We start from the raw sequence: 17,804 nt of genomic DNA, 5'->3' as shown, positions 1-17,804 counted from the left end.
CTTTAAGGGATGGTAATAAAAATGTTGCACTGGCAAAGGAGACTAAATAGGAATGGTTAGAAAAGCAAAAGAATTTTGTATAGCGTTATAAATGTTTTGTACATGCTGCATGCTAAGTTGCTTCAGTCCTGTCTGACTCTTTGTGACCCATGCACTGTAGCTTGGCAGGCTCCTCTCTCCATGGAATCTCCCAGGCAAGAATCCTGGAGTTGGGATTCACCTCCTCCAGGGGATCTTACTGACTCAGGGATTGAACCCATGTCTCTTATATCTCCTGCATTGTCAGGCAGGTTCTTTATCACTAGCGCCACCTGGGCATATATTTGCCTTTATCAAAGACTTTTCCTTTCATAATTTTTGTACTTCTAGTTGTAGTCTTGTCTTTTCCACTTAGAGAAGTCCCTTTAACATTTCTTGTAAGCCTTATTTAGTAGCAATGAACATTTCCAGCTTTTGTTTTCTGTAAAACTAGTTTTTATCTCTCAAATCTGAATGATGTCCTTTTCCTGAGATAGAATCATCTGAGTCATTGTAACCTGATAAAGCAAAAGGACTCAGAAAGAAAATTTGGTTGAATTCATCAATCAATCAATAAGCATTTGTCACAAGCCTGTTCTTTTCAAGCTCTGTGCTAGATGCCTATTATTCAGCAACATAAACTGTGGTGCTAGGTTGCAAGGAGCTTATGTGATAAAAGTAACAAAATTTTAATACTCACTATGTTGAGGCACTGTATAAGTTTTTTTGTTTTGTTTTTTTTCGTGTTCTTTCATTTAATTAAATCTCACAGTATTCCTGTTATGGAGGCATTATTTTTGTTTTTGTCATTTGCATTTAGCAAATAAAATATTGTAATGCAAGGGGCTTAAGTAGCTTGGCTATGAACAAACAGCAAGTGTAAAATACAATACTAAGCTATAGGGTGTAAGAAATGAGATCTTATGCTTTTAACTATTAGATCCACTCACTCTTTATAACTCATTGGGAAGGCAAGAAAAATATTTAAAAAATATATAAACAAACAAGTTAGGAGAAAAAAATGCTCTTTAATTTTTATTTTTTAGACAACATGATCTACTATTAAATAATACTTGTGAACTTATTAAATAGAAAAAAAAATAATAGTGAGCATCTTCAGTAGCTAGAGCTTTCCCAGTTTTAACAAAGAAGGAAAGAGATAGCTTAGTTGGTGAGAGTACAGAAGTAGATCAGCTCACTCCCTGAGAACCAGAAGTTAGATAAGTTAAAGCCATCAAATCAACTTCTCTGGCATTTATCTCCACACCAAATTTGAACACATCATCCTTAAACTACTAGAAATTTAGGAGCTAGCTAAGAAAATTATCAAAGGGCTCAGGAGAATCTCCCTAAAGAAAGCAAAGTTGAAACAACAGCTGAAGTTGTTAGAATTAATAGAAGTTAATCGGTGTTCTGTTTAGCTGAACCAACATGGATATATAAGACAACAGAGAATTCAAGTAGGTCAGGGGCAAAGCAGAGATTGTGGAGATAATAAAACTTTCCCACTTACGGATAAATGAGTTTGGATACAAAATCAGAGCAGACTGTCAAGCATGGGTGACAAAAGTTCAAAGTCTCCTGACCCGTGTCCTGGAACAGAGATAAGTAGTACAGATTTTTAGGTAGAAGCTTAATATATGAGAATCTTTAGCCAAAGATCTAAAATAAAGAAAACATTTATTTAAAGTAAGCAGCTCAGTTCTAGGTGATGAACTCTATCACAGTGCCTGATAATTCAAACTTGAAGAATCAAACCCTCTAAAACAAGCACACACTGTGTATCGATTCATTCTTCCGTGCATTCAGCACATATTTGGTACCCTGTATAGCAATCACAGTGATGCACCTTATACCTGTGATAAATGTAAGGCATATGAAACAAATATGGTCTTTGCTGTAGTGAAAATTACAAAAACATGTTTTTAATTATAATTGTGATCAGCTATAAAGGAAAGTTACTGCGTATTGCAAGAATGAATTATAGAAGGAACAATCCTAGTTTATAAATTGGTAGAGAAAATTGTATAACCTGAAAGATGAGTCAATTAGCCAAGAAAATATTTGAAAAAAAATTACTGACAGAGGAAAAATAAAGTCTTAAGGTTAGGAAAAACAGGGAGATGGCCAAAGTAACTAGAATATAGTGAAGAAGGGGGAAAAGAGAACACAATGAAGCTGTAGGGTTAGCTAGAGGCCAACAGGACATTATATGCTGTCTTGAAGATTTTGAATCTTATCTTAATTTTAGTTCAGGAAACACTGAACATTTTATGCCAGTAGACAATATGATGACATTGGCATATTAAAAAATCCTTTTGGGTGATCTCACTATGTATTTGGTATGGATTAGCCAGCAGCAGAGTGGATATGGAGAGCTCACCTTTAAGACTGTTTCAGTAGTTTAAGCAAGAAGTGATTACAGCTGGAACTTTGCTATTGACAATGAATACAGAAAAACATAGATGGATACAATATATAATAAGGTGGTAACAAAAAGAGTTAAAGCCATAGACTCTAGGCATAAACAGGATGATGTAGGGAGATGTCATTTACTAGGATAGGAAGGAATGGAGAAAATCAGGTTTGAGAGAAATATTGAGAATTCAGTTATCTAAGAGTGAGATATAACCAAGTAGAACTATGGAGTTGATGTGTTGGATTTCAGAAAAGATATCTGGCCGAGAGACAATTTTGAGTTCATCAACATATAGGTAATCTTTCAAGTAGAAAAAGATTATATCTCCATTTCTGGAATAAATAGATGATTGATGGTAATGTTTCCTAGCACCGGGGAGAAAAAGAAAAAACAAATTTAGAGAAAGAAAGTCGAGTTTATTTGTGAACTGCCTGAGACAGATCAGTGTAAACATCAAGAGCAAAACTACCCTGCTGGGCCTGGGGTTCGGAAAAAAGATTTTGGCTGGAGATAAAGTTTAAATTCAGTATGCATTACTGTAAAGTTATTAAAGGACACAGGTAATGGTTATATTAGTTAATTATTAATGATTGTCTTTAACAACTGTCTTACAAAATTTCTGACATTTAAAATTATCTCTAAAAATGGGCTGACTCCAACAGACCACTGATTCTAAGTTACTGGAGATAATGATGTTCAGATTCCTGGCACCAAGTTAGGTTTTGACCTATAGCCCATGTCAGTGAATATTTGCCATGTCAATGAATATTTTGGCGGGAAAAAATGCTCAAGTCAATGTCAACTGGATTGAAAGTTAGATAGGTGTTCTTTGCATTCACAACTGCATTTCCCAAGCCAGACTTTTTACCCTGCTATTTCATATACCTGTTTTACTCTGTATCGTTCATATGGATTATTTTTCAAACATAATTATTACTGGCTAGACAAGAAGTTTGCATCTGATGATTTTGTACCAAGGGTCGGTCTAGAATATATGTTATTCTTATACAAAGACTTTCAATTCCTACATTGTCAATTTTCTATTTTTAATTTAAACTCTTGTATGTGTCAGTGAAGTATCATTTCATTCAGAAAGACCCTCACATCCATTTCCTACAGCTAAAATATTAACTATATTTTTAAGATACTTTATGAATGCCTCTCCAATTTCACAGGACAAATACCTGTGATAAAGTCTTTTCCAGGAAATTACAGTTGCAAGACTAAAGATAAAACTCATGAAGAAGCAAAACCTTATGCAATAACTCTATGAAGCAAATATTTTACAAGAGAACTTACTGGAATATTAATATCTTGCTATGAAATCAGGTTTTTGGTAGGAAAATAAAATGCACTGTGAAGTATTTATATGAAAAAGAACTTATACAAAATCACCTTATTAAATAAAAGTATAACATATACACTTTACATTGAACCTATGGTCAAATAAGAATGGAAAGAATGTGAATAAAAGCTTCTATCCAAGGTGTTACTTATGGGTTAAATTATTCTTTTCAAAAAGCTCAGAAATCTTAAAGACCTAAAAGTTTACATACCTTTTTTGAATAAAAGAAATTGAGACATAATGAATTTCTAGTGTCAATTATCTTGACACTAGAGATTTATTTACACCAGACTATTTCAGCAGTATTTTGCAAACATTAAAATTTGTTACTAGAGAAAAGAAACAGGGTTATACTTTAAAAATTATTTTCTAAGGTGTATGTAGAGATACATACTGGCGTGTGCACAGAGCTGTTTGGTGAATCTCATGCGACAGAACTGACTGCTGGTATCTCTGGGTTAAAGTTAAACGTGTCTTCCTTCAAGAGTATTTAATCCCTTAAAAAGGAAAACTACTCTAAAGATAACTTAAGTAAATATAATTAAATAAGGATTACTATGATTATTTGGCAGTTATACTTTTCATAGACTTAAAAAGTTTTATATTTTTCAATTATACCTGTTAGCATTAGCAGAATTCTTAATAGTTTCATTCTATATGCTGACTGAACTACAGTTGGGTAATTTGTATGAGACCTTGGGAATCATTTGAGTATATTAAGTTTTTGCAAGCTCACTGAAATATTGAGATATATTAATGGAATTAGAACTCTTTAATGTTGCATGGACAATGTCACTCAAATTTGGGGACATGTTAGGATACCTGTTCCCTATAGCTATTTTTTTTTCCTTAACTGAAAGATGTGTGCCCACTACCAGCATGATAAATAAAAGTGTCTGCAAATAAACTTCTCTGTATTCCTCTTCCCCAATAATAACCTTCTTCTTCTCCTTAGCAATAAGTACAATCCAGAATTTGATATTTATATCCAGACCTTAAGTATCATGTATCTTATATACATAAACCTTTAGGCAAAATATAATATCATATCACTTTGCTTATTTTTAAATTTTATGTAATAGAAATTATGACATATGAGTTCTGCATTTCCCCCTAGCATTAAGTATGTAAGCTCCATCTATGTTGATAATTGTAGCTTTGTTTTTTTTTCATTTCTTGGCTAATTTAAAAGAATATTGTTAAAGGAAATTACAGTGTAATAAATCTGGGCTTTGGTCATGTGGAATTTTAATTCTGTGTTATTCTTTATATCATTCTACCCTTGTGAAAGTTACTTAAAACTGTCTCAGCCTGTTTTCTTATCTACCAAAAGGGATCATAATGTCTTCCTTATAAATTATTTTAGGCATAGTTGTAAAATATGCATTTGGAGATAAGTATATAGACATATAAAATATTGTGTATTTGGAACAATAATAAATGATTTTTTCTTTTCCATATTTTAATTTTTCTTTTGTTTTTAAATAAGTAGTGATTGCCAGACATACTTTTAATACAAACTCACTATTTGTTGGTCTTTGGGGACATGCAAGAGCAGAGACAGTTCTTGGAAGTGGTTCAGTGGCATTATATGGTTGAAGAGGTGTGAATTGTATACTTGGAAAATCTAAATGTGACTTCAGGCTCACTTGTTCATTGGTCATGTGACCTGATCAAATTTCTCAATCTTACTTTGAGTGGGAGGCTTCACTGGTAAGTGGAGGGAAATGCTACTTGTCTCACAAGAGCTTTTTGATGGTCAAATTAAATCAGTGTATTAAAGTACTAAGTGTGTTCTAGCCTTATTGTATGTGCTTAACACATATTAGCAGTTTTCCCTTTTGTAGTCGACTTACTAATGATGTCAAGATATTTATTTAATGTAAAGCTTTTATGTACATTTTCTTATCTACATCTCAGTGTTTCTTCCTCTATCTTCTTTTCTCTACACACTTTCAAACCTAAGTTGTTCTCTCCACTTCCATAGCTTAAACAATTCTGACCACTCCCAAACTTATTTAGTGAAGTATAGCTTCTTTAGCCAAGTGTCTAATGAAAGTTCTGTGAGTATCCAATTCTTTATCAACTCTTCATCTTGTTTCCTGGTATACCTCTCTTTTGTTACATTCAGTGTTATAACCTAATTACCTCACCATCTTCTCATAACATCAGTGGTTCTTCTTTTCTTTCTTTTTTTTTTTTTGGATAGAAGCAAGAGTACCCTGAGTGGCCCAAGTCTTAAAGTCTTCCATGATTTCTCCCTGTCTTTTAATCCTACTAGTCTTACCACTTTAATGTTTAAATAGTTCTAGAATATCTTTCAGAGAAGGCAATGGCACCCCACTCCAGTACTCTTGCCTGGAAAATCCATGGACGGAGGAGCCTGGTAGGCTGCAGTCCATGGGGTCGCTAAGAGTCAGACATGATTGAGCGACTTCACTTTCACTTTTCACTTTCATTCATTGGAGAAGGAAATGGCAACCCACTCCAGTGTTCTTGCCTGGAGAATCCCAGGGACGGGGGAGCCTGGTGGGCTGCTGTCTATAGGGTCGCACAGAGTCGGACACGACTGAAGCGACTTAGCAGCAGCAGCAGCAGAATATCTCTATTTCTGCTTTGTGGAGGCCCTCATCACTTCTGGTGGACTAAAATGGTATCCTATTAAACACATTCTTTTAATCTGTTACTGCATCCAATCTATCCTCCAGTCACAAAACCTAGTCATATTACTATCTTGGTGAAATCTTTAAATATCTCTTTCTCTGTTGAATAGCTTCAAAGTCCTTGACAGTATTAAAAATGTTGTATATAATCATGATTTTTAACCTTTTTTGCTATCAGATTTTGTATAATCTTGTGTCATCACCTGAAAATATATGTATTATATCCAAATTATAAAATAGATACTTAAGTTTCTCAAGCATGTCATGTGATGTCCTGTTTCTCTACAAATGCATGCTTTTCTCCTTACTAAAAATGACTTTCCCTTCAAGACAGAAATAGGAAGAAAATAAATTAATATTTCTAAAGTCCTTACTGTGTCAGAACTGTTGAGTCACATAAAGACATTGAAATATTTGAATTTGCTAATAACTCTGTGATGTCAATGAAGTTCCTATTTAGACATGAGGAAATCAAGGTAGGATTTAAACTCTCATCTGCATGACTACAAAAAATGTATTTTTAATTATTGTAGTCTAGGCCGTTTATTTAATTCTTACAAAAAGATAAAGAGATAGAGGTTTAACTTGATTTCTACATGATAAAACTCATGTTCATCAAGTATGGGTATCATGCCATGGTCACATCAATTTTTAACCCAGTAGGACCCTATGGCACCTTCCTGCAGCAGATATCTACCCCAGGTTCTCAGCCTGCCTTCTGTTTGTAGAAAAGCTGTATTTTCCCAGGGCCCTCCTGAGTTACAAAAGCGTGGATCAAGGATTAATGATGGAAAAGATGTGAATCAGTTCAGTTCAGTCACTCAGTTATGTCCGACTCTTTGCAACCCCATCGACTGCAGCATGCCAGGCCTCCCTGTCCATCACCAACTCCCAGAGTTTACTCAAACTCATGTACATTGTCGATGATGTCATCCAACCATCTCATCCTCTGTCATCCCCTTCTCCTCCTTCCCTCAATCTTTCCCAGCATCAAAGATGTGAATATATGGTGACAAAAGTAGCAGTTGAGCAGGAGTGCATGAATGCTCAGTCATGTCTTTGAGACCCTATGGACTATAGCTCTCCAGGTTCCTCTGTCCATGGGATTTTACAGGTAAGAATACTGGACTGGGTTGTCATTTCCTCCTGCAAGGGATTTTCCTGACCCAGGAATCTTCCTGACCCAGGGATCGAATCATCGTGTTTCGATGTCTTCTGCATCTCCTATGCAAAAGACATAGGAAACAAGACATGTTTCCTATGTCTTCTGCATCAGCAGGTGAATTCTTTACCACTGAGCCATGTTGTAAGTAGTTTGAGCCAGGAGAACTGGTAACAATTTAAATAATAAATCAGCCATATGGCAGTCACAGAATCTTTAGTTCTTCCCTAAGCTACCTAGGTAACAGTATCTCAAATATAATTCCTAAGTTTTTAAACAGATGCTAAAATCCCACCAAATGGGAGAAGTTAACTACTTGATGCCCATGATCTATGGGAACCTGAGGATTGATAATGTTAACCAGTGACATTGCCTGTTACCTCTTCATGTGTAAGCTGATCATATACCCTGGGACTCCTCTCCCTCAGTTTGTCTTTAAAAATGCTCCCTGAAACTCATTTGGGAGTGTAAGAGTTTTGAGCATTAGCTGCCCCAGACTCCTTGTCTGGTGCCTTACAATAAATGCTGCACTTTCCTTCACAACATCTCAGCGTTATCCTTGGATTTACTTTGCAGGGCAAGAAGACTCAAGTTCTGCTGGGTAACAAATTCAGAAAGTTTGAATATAATTTCAGATTTGTGAAACATTATAGCCCATGTAAGTTTTATTTACCACTCAGATTCTTTAAATATCACCTCTCCGTGAATCATTTCCTAATGCCCTGTGAGCAGGTGGTAAATACACAATTTCTTCTACACTCTGCCTCAGGTATAGCACTTATCCATCAGTTACTTAGCGTGTAGTCACAGCATGCTTTAGTAGTTATCTCATTTGCATACCTTAACACATATCAGAAGTGATTATAGTCATCACCCGGCATCTATGTCTTTACGTATTTTTCTCACTAAAGTATGAATATCTTGGGAGCAGTCATTATACATATTTGTCTTCCTAGCTTGTAGCACAATCCATTGCATATAGAAAGTACATAATAAATATCTTTGATTGAATGAATGTGTTATAATTAGGGGATGACTGTATTATAGTTAGGACAACTTGAGAAAAGGGGAAATAATGTCTTAAATCTTGGAAAATAAATGCAGCCTGCTCCCACTCCCCTTGAGCTCAGGAATGTGGAGACTTTGGCAGACTAAGTTATTTTCTTAATTCTACATGGCATTGTGTATTCTTAAAATGAATATAAATTATGCATTTTTCCAAATGACAGGTTAGGAGTATATCTTAATAGATATTGCAAATTTAGCTGACTAAATATGTTTTGATTTATTCACAACTTTTGATTCAATTTATTGAGCCTATTGTACATTACAGAGTTTGCTCCATATTTTATATGTATTATAAATTCTTAATATTGGAACGCCTCTAGATCTGCAAAGAGATCAAATTCATCTAAAAGAGGCACCTCTGTTTTCCATACACTTAAAAGATAGGTTAAGTGTGTTTCTTAGGCATAGTCAAGCTTCTGGAAAATGGAAATCAGTTCTTGTTACTTTCTCAGGCTTTTTCTTATCTGGGAGTACAATTGGTTGTTTTTACTCATGCGTTTCCCCTCAAGGTTTCCCCTACCCTGATTTCCTAGGAACTTACCACCTCCATAACTTTTCTTATGCCATACTTATCTCTGCTGAGTCTAATCTTGGTCTACCCTAGGTTGATGAGGTGTTTGCGTGTGTGTGTTCTCTCCCCACATTTAAAACAGTTGAATCTGAAAATTCACCAAGTAGGTCCAAAGTTATCATCATCATTTTAGATCTGGGTCTTGGAAATTTGTATGCGGGAAAAATATTGACTTTCCTCCACTCACTACAGAAGGAGAGAAGGACAAAGCTAATGCTTTTCCTATCCACCTGGTTATACGCTATTGAATCATGTCAATTCAGAGGATTTAAATTTCCAATGTTTATATTTGCAATTATTTTTGGTTTTGTCAGCAATTTATATCTCCTAAATGCTTGTACATTGTATCCTTAAATTTAAGCTAAATTTCAAAGTTTGTGATTTTCTACTAGTTTTAAATTAGACATTATCTTCATACAAAATGGCTTCTAGATGACTAAATTAATAAAACTCTTGGTGAAACTATCTGGTGTCATTTGGGGGGCTCTGAAGAACTCTGGTACCATAATTCTTTACGTCTCAGGTCAGAAAAGATTCAGTAAGAGGCACAGTGAAAGATAAGAAGTGATTTATTAGAATAGGACGCTTGTGATATTTACAAGTGGACAGGCAAGAGGGTGCCATGCCTTGAGAACTTACTGGGCTAGTTTCATAATCAAAGGAAAATGGGGAGGGTAAGAAGAACTTCATCTTTCTTGAGTAGACATCATGCTTCCATCATCAGCTTCTCCTTCAGCTTCAGCAGGGGAGTTTCCTTGTCCCTACATGGTCAAGCTAGGTCCACAAATTACTGTTTTTTAATGTGTGTAGAGAGCATGTCCTAGTGATCATTAACTTACTGACCTCACTGGGCAGGATATGGATATCATGCCACCATTGATTTATTGTTTGGGGGCATGTCTCATGCTTCTGTCTCATGGTTTTGTTGCTAAGCAAGCCTTCTTGTTTTGTAGTTAAGCAAACATGCTTTCTTGAGTAATCATTACCTTACAGGGGTCTCATATACACACACAAACACACACACACACACACACACACACACACACACACACACATATATATATATATTGCTTATAATACCCTAGTGGGATTAGCTATTTATTAACTATTTAATTACCTACTTTGTCCCTTTATTCCATCCCTGTCATTGGCAGGAAATTTATCCTTAGCTATAACTTCTAAAACTTAAGTTTTAGAGATCTTTTGTATAAAAAATAAAAAATATTACTCAAATAGTATAAAATAAAGTCTACTTGTAGTTAACTTGAATTTTTTATTTTAGAAGTAATACTTAAGTACTTAAAAAAAAAAGAAGAAGTAATATGTATTTTTAAATGTACAAATAGAATCTGAGTTGGATACAACAGAACATTGAGGAGTATGGAAGATATAATGTATATAGTAATTGGAGAGTTAATTTCTCAGACACATTTAGAATATTTTAGCATAATCTTTATCAGCTGAATATACCTATTTTTTTTCACTGGGCTAGCAAGGATTATGCTCTTCTTGCACTTGGAAGGAAAAACTATCTCCCTGACCATCCCTAAACTCCATCACTGTTGCCATCAAGGCTCCTACTGCCCTCTCAGGCTGGTATAAATTTTAACTGGTTTATTGACTGAAAGTCACCATGATCATGCCCCCTCCAAGAGTGAACTGCTCTCTGTAGTGTAATCTTTAGATGGGAAACCTTGATTATACTCTGAGAGTTATTCTTTACTCCAGTCCTGAGAATGAATTTGAAGGTTTCGCTCTGGTCTTATAAATGGCAAGGTGTGGTGAGATAGAAATATTGCCTTTTTGTGTATGTGGTACCTGTGTATATATAAAATATAAGATATATATAGTATATATATATATATATATATGTGTGTGTGTGTGTGTATGAAAAGGCTTTGAAAAGACATGGCATTAGGCTTCTAAATAATCTTAGTAACATCTGTCCTCTATGGTGGATAAAGTTTAATTCGTTTTTACAATGAAGATACTTTGGGAAATAGATAAACATTTATTGTACATTAAATGCCTTTGCCATTTCATTTTACATGGATCTCTCATATGGTAATTTTTCCAAATACTACTGTGATATTTCAAAATGCTACCTGTGTTTTCTCTTGATGAATATTAGCATAATAAAAAGCATAATTAGCTTTAAAGCTTACTTGTTTTTTGAGGCAGTGAAAAAAGACTAGCTGAAATCATGGCATGTTCTTAGGAGCTTAAATTCTGAGAGAAAAGGCTCTCAGAACTACTGACACACCCAGTGTACAGGTGTTCAGAATCCAAAATAGTCAATGGTGATGAACAATGATGTACTCACTATGATGATTTTTTTAAAAAGGAATCCTCTTCCATATTATTGAAAGAAAAATTAATTATTTTTATCTTAAAATCTTCTAAGAAGTGTTATTCAAATGAGCCCGTATAAAAATCTCCTAGAATATGACTTACAGCAATTCATCATTGTTCTTTTTTCTTAATTTTCAATTTAGCACTGTTGATTTTCAGGAAATCGTAGGAAAAAATCAACTCTATATATCGCACTTCTAATATAAAATATTCAGCCTAAATCTGCAGAAACGATGTGTTTTGAATAAAAGTAAACAAATGTTATAGCATTTCCTCAGAAGAGTCCAGTTTAAACATTCTGCAATATGCAAATGCCATCCCGTCTATGTGAGTGTTTTACCCCGGTGGATGCTGCAGGGTTGGAGGTTTCTGCCTGTGCTTTAGATTGTAATTTTATTTGTGGAAATAAACCAATCGCGGAGCTCCAATTGTCTTAGCGATGAGGTGATCAATAGCCCATTACTGGATAGAACAGCGACTACAGGAAGTGCATTGAAGATTTTAATGCATGAATTATGCATGCGGTGGTCATTCTTTAGTCTCTGAACAGAATGACAGGGTTTGTGAAGTCGCCTCAGATAGTTTCTTGCATTAAGTGACTGCAGTGAAATGCTTAATATTTTCAGGCATAGAAGCAGCATTGACTCTAGCCAGCTGAATTTGGATGTAAATCCCCCAGCTCCCAGCACAGAATGCTTTATTTGAAACTATTGCTATGTAGCGAGCCAGCTTTACTGTCATCTAACCTGCTCTCCCCAGAAGGTTGGCTGAAGGATGGGAGCGGCTGTGCCTGCCTCTGAGGTCACAGCTTGAAGTCCTTTTAACTTGCTTTCTGCAGCAGGAGAGAAGCGTACTGTGGTGTAACTGTCGCCGCATTCATTCAAATGGACAGTTTGCAATAAATACTATACTCAGAACGACAGATAATTCAACATATGAGGTAAGTCCGAGGTTTTCCTCTAGGTTAGAAAATTGCAAGCGAAAATGTGCTGAATTCGGATAAGGATGATGCAGTGTTAGCAGGACTGACTTACACCTCAGTATTGCGATGCAGTGTCGGGATTCTCAATTGTTATGTTAATTGAAGGCTGATTTTATTCTATATTTTTGACAGTATTTGTGCCGCAGGGTATTTTATTTTGCACGCAAAAGCTTTTTAGGACTGTACCAGAGCTCAGATGTGTGTGTCTCACATAGACTGAAACCTGCAAATTGGGGAGGGGCGGCACCAGAGTATGAGTGGAATCAATAAAAATTACCTCCTGTGGAGAAGTTTTAGCAGGGCTGTGGTATTCCTTGGCTCTTATTGTTTCCTTAATGTCAGTATTTTCAAATTATGCTAAAAAATGTTGATAAACACCAAAAATGTTCACTCCTTTCCCCAGAAGCAGAGGAAAGCACTGAGGTACTGTGTTGCATACAAATGGAACAGATGGAATTAAAATAATTTGGAATAGCTTGTCCTTGAAGGAAGACCTTGTTGTCAGAAACAAAACAGTCTGACTTCTACCTGTGGTGTTCTCTTTTTTCCCTCTTGTCCAGAATGCCCTACTCCAGAAAGAATATATAGATGACAAGATTTCAAAATATATGCTCCTCCTCCATGACAAAAAAAAAAAAAAAAGTTTTATTTCTTTCTTGGTCTCTAAAAAATTAAGCTTATATGATTGCAGAACTCATTATATAAAAGCCAAATAAAATTTACAAAAACTCTGTAAAACTGAAAAACATAGCTCTGTATTCTGCTATATTTGCCAGTCTTTGTGAATTAAAGCTGCTTGCTTAAATACCATGAAAATATGAATAAAAATGCAAGTTATATGCACTATGAAATAAATTTTTAAACTTTTCTTTAGGGTGGGAAAATATCATTAACAAATATTCAGTAAGAAACTCTAGATATATAACGTTTTTAAAAGATGCTTTTCAATAACATTTATACTATTAGTATATACATATGTATACACATAGCATATATGTACACATATGTACACACAATATATAATTTATAAAACATAATATATGCCGTATAACATGTATGTCATATAAAGTAGATAATATAACATTATCTACTCAAGTATGTTAATTAATATTAAGTTTTAAAAAATGTGTTTTCTAAATAATCTATCAAGAACCAGTGATAGGGACTTCCCTGGTGGTCCAGTGGTTAGGACTCCAAACTTCTACTGCAGGCGCCATGGGTTCCATCCTTGGTTGGGGAACTAAGATCCCACATGCCACATGGCATGGCAAAAAAATAAATCAATAAAATAGAACCCTAAATTAAAAAAAAATCAGTGATAGATAAGGCCAACTATTTTTGCTAAGATAGGGATTATTTATTAAAAATAAAAAGGATATATGGAGCACTGACAGCAAGATCACAGGAAAAATACCCTTTAAGGGTTTCACAGTGCATTTCAATTTTGCGACAGTGTTACTTTGTTACTTGGGTTTCCTGCCAACTGTCTGGTGGTGGTGTGGCACTTGGTTCCCAGGACTGTACAATGTGTTTAAATCTTCCAAGCTCATCTAGTTTAGGTACATAAGTACACTCACACATGGAGTGAAGCTTTTCCTTAGGGAGGGGACGAAAGGAAGGAGAGGTGTCTCCCAATGCTGAGTCATGGTATTCAGTTCTGTTTAAATGCCTTCTGGGTGAGGTCCCCCAACAGCTAGTAAAATGGAATCTGAAAGAAAATGAGAAAGAATGGAGGGGACAGAAACTTAATGTATTTATAATAATAAATGTATTTAATAATGTATTTGTTGCATTGACATACTAAATTCTGAGTAACGAATATAATGGCAATGCTACTTGTTGGAGCTTGTTGAAGTGACAGAAGAAAAGCCTCCATGCTGGGTGACAAGACCATAGCAGTAAAATTAATGAGCCAACATGGGACAATTGTATAGACAAAGGGGTCCATGTAGCACTTCACTTGTGCAAATCTAAGCCTCTTTGTCATTGTTCTAGTCTCAACTCAAGCCATTATTCAGTCTCACTGAAAATATCTGATGGTTTTGATAAAGAATATTCCCTAGGTCAGAATGAGATGTGCTCAGTTCCCAATTTCCACATTAGCTGCAACTAATTTTTATAGGTTATCAATTGGGAGAAACTAGCAAGAGGTTAATGAGAATATTTGAAAATCAACCACAACATATGAGGTAAAATACCATAAATGAATTTAGGTAATGATTACCATGGCAAAGTATAATCATATTAAATTCAACTGGAAAGGAAACTGAAGATATGAAAAGGATATAAAAAAAAGGAAAGAGAGAAAAATGGAATGTGAAACATCAAAAGTAAACTTTTTGAAAAGATAAATTTAATTCATAATTGATATATTTATTAATACCTCTAAAAATCAATTTATAAGATTACTGAAATATTATGATTCACTAATATAAGATTTTGTAATTTAGCTTAAAAAAGGAACTTTAAAGGTGAGTTAGTAAACTAAGAAATCAGTTGAGAAGAATATTTTAAAATGATAAGCAGACAATTTTGTTATAGGGAATAAATACATATATTAATAAGGAATGTTGACATGTACATCATAATAAATCTAAGAATAAAACTGTATCCATCTATCTATACTATATTCAGTATTGACTAAGATTGTAGAAAAGTTATGAATCCTTTATGAAAGAGTGGAAGAGTGAAAGATGAGAGATGATAGGCCCATTTTCCAAGCCTAAAACACAAATTGATTAAATCTGAGTTAATATTTATATGGTACATCATGAGAAATGCTGGGCTGGAGGAAGCACAAGCTGGAATCAAGATTGCCAGGAGAAATATCGATAACCTCAAATGTGCAGATGACACCACCCTTATGGCAGAAAGTGAAGAACTAAAAAGCCTCTTGATGAAAGTGAAAGAGGAGAGTGAAAAAGTTGGCTTAAAGCTCAACATCCAGAAAACAAAGATCATGGCATCTGGTCCCATCACTTCGTGGGAAATAGATGGGGAAACTGTGGAAACAGGGGCTGACTTTATTTTTCTGGGCTCCAAAATCACTGCAGATGGTGACTGCAGCCATGAAATTAAAAGACGCTTACTCCTTGGAAGGAAAGTTATGACCAACCTAGATAGCATATTCAAAAGCAGAGACATTACTTTGTCAACAAAATTATATCTAGTCAAGGCTATGGTTTTTCCAGTAGTCATGTATGGATGTGAAAGTTGGACTATAAAGAAAGCTGAGCGCCGAAGAATTGATGCTTTTGAACTGTGGTGTTGGCGAAGACTCTTGAGAGTCCCTTGGACTGCAAGGAGATCCAACCAGTCCATCCTAAAGGAGATCAGTCCTGGGTGTTCATTGGTAGGACTGATTTTGAAGCTGGAATTCCAATACTTTGGCCACCTGATGCGAAGAGCTGACTCATTTGATAAGACTCTGATGCTGGGAAAGATTGAGGGCAGGAGAAGGGGACAACAGAAGATGAGATGGTTGGATGACATCACCGAGTCAATGGACATGGGTTTGGGTGAACTCTGGGAGTTGGTGATGGACAGTGAGGCCTGGCGTGCTGCGATTTCATGGAGTCGCAAAGAGTCGGACATGACTGAGCAACTGAACTGAACTGAATTTAATCCTCTGTAGGTTTCTTTAATATCTAGAAAGGTATTAATAACTTTTAATACACAGAAAAGTTTTTCAAATATAAATTTATAACAATGATACCGATATTTCATATTCTTTTCTCTTCCATTGGATAAAATGATAAAATTAGCTCCTCCTTAAAATATTTTCCCTAAGAAATTATAGCTTATGAAGCGCTTTCCTTTTATATATTCTTTTAGGAGCTGACTCCAATGGTTGTGTCATTTTAACATAGCTTCATGCATTTTTCACCAATTTATTTCCTCTGATTATAAATTAACATTTTACCCATTTACCCCATTATTTATTGTTTCTTAATCACTTTTAACCATACAAGACAACTCAGTGCAATGAAGAAGCATTTATTAAGGTCTTCTTGTGTGCTTTTGCTCAATACTTGCGTTAGATGCAGAAAAAGATGAAGGGCTAGGCGTTCAGTAAAACAAATAATTCAAATGCAGGGAAAAAATTAGAGCATGGCACCAGCCCAAAAATATTTTGTTAAATGTTTCAGTGTCACAGGAGAAAGGAAGAACTAGGCTCAGAATTTTTAAATGGAGTCCAAGAGAATAATATCCATAAACATATGGAAATGAAAATTAATACTATATATTCTTGTGTCAGGACTGAAATAGAGGCATTGGATAGATAGAACTGAAAATAAACAAGGTGGGAGCTGGTTATTAAGACTTTAACCAGCAGAATAAAAATTTTAGACATAGACCTAACAATCATTGGGCAGGACACTCACAGATATCATTTAATCATACTGGAGGCATTCAATGCTAAAGATATTTCTCAACCTCTGAATCAGATGAATTCTCAACTTTTCTTATTAATGGTTGCTAATCCTGAATTAAATATTATATTAACTATACATTTTTATCTGTATTCTAATGCTTTGCCTTGCTGACCCTGGAGGGGCTTTGCCTCCCAAATTGAGCCCATAATGGGAGTTAGTAAGCCATTGGCCCTCAAATTCCCTTTTCAAGTACAAACCCATCATTCCAAAGTCCTGCCTTCAACCACCCTCTTTATTAGAGTTCTCACATCTAGCCACTTCTTTCTTCCTAATTGTTCCAGCAAGGAATACTTAGAGCAGACCACTAAGTACAGCCACAAATGCCCCAGTGAAAGTAAAAGTTACTCAGTTGTGTCCAACTCTTTGCGACCCCATGGACTATACAGTCCATGGAATTCTCCAGGCCAGAATACTGGAGTGGGTAGCCTTTCCCCTCTCCAGGGGATCTTCCCAACCCAGGGATGGAACCCAGGTCTCCCACATTGCAGGTGGATTCTTTGCCAGCTGAGCCACAAGGGAAGCCCACAATGCCCCAGGGCTTTCTGAAATAATTCAAACCAGCCAATCCCACATCCACTCTTATCTTGCATCTTTACTGAGAAAAGCATAATACTATAAAGGCTCATGCCCACTGTTGCCCTTCTCCTACTGCCTTCTGACCAAACCCTCATTATTCCCACAATTCCCTGTATGTCTCCAGGCAAATGCTGCCTTCTTGGGATTTGTAAATGTAACAAGCTATTTTTTCCAATGACTATCATCACCAGATCTGTTGGCTTTACCATACC

At 35.5% G+C, this 17,804-nt stretch overlaps 1 protein-coding gene across 5 annotated transcripts in view; it reads left to right on the top strand.

The window, feature by feature from the left end:
• The window catches only part of CNTN1 (contactin 1), a 404,879-nt gene that overhangs the window by 125,225 nt on the left and 261,850 nt on the right, over window positions 1-17,804 (top strand). For 2 of the 5 annotated variants that reach the window (XM_059886103.1, XM_059886104.1), the window contains exon 2: window positions 12,437-12,538. The exons of 2 other annotated variants lie outside the window; for them this stretch is intronic. The gene's annotated coding sequence lies outside the window, so the exon portion shown is untranslated. 5 annotated transcript variants of the gene reach the window in all.

This window comes from Bos taurus, chromosome 5, assembly GCF_002263795.3.
Source record: "Bos taurus isolate L1 Dominette 01449 registration number 42190680 breed Hereford chromosome 5, ARS-UCD2.0, whole genome shotgun sequence".
Classification (NCBI taxonomy): Eukaryota; Metazoa; Chordata; class Mammalia; order Artiodactyla; family Bovidae; genus Bos; species Bos taurus.
Note: the sequence above shows the minus strand (reverse complement) of the source record. Positions and strands in the feature narration are given on the sequence as shown.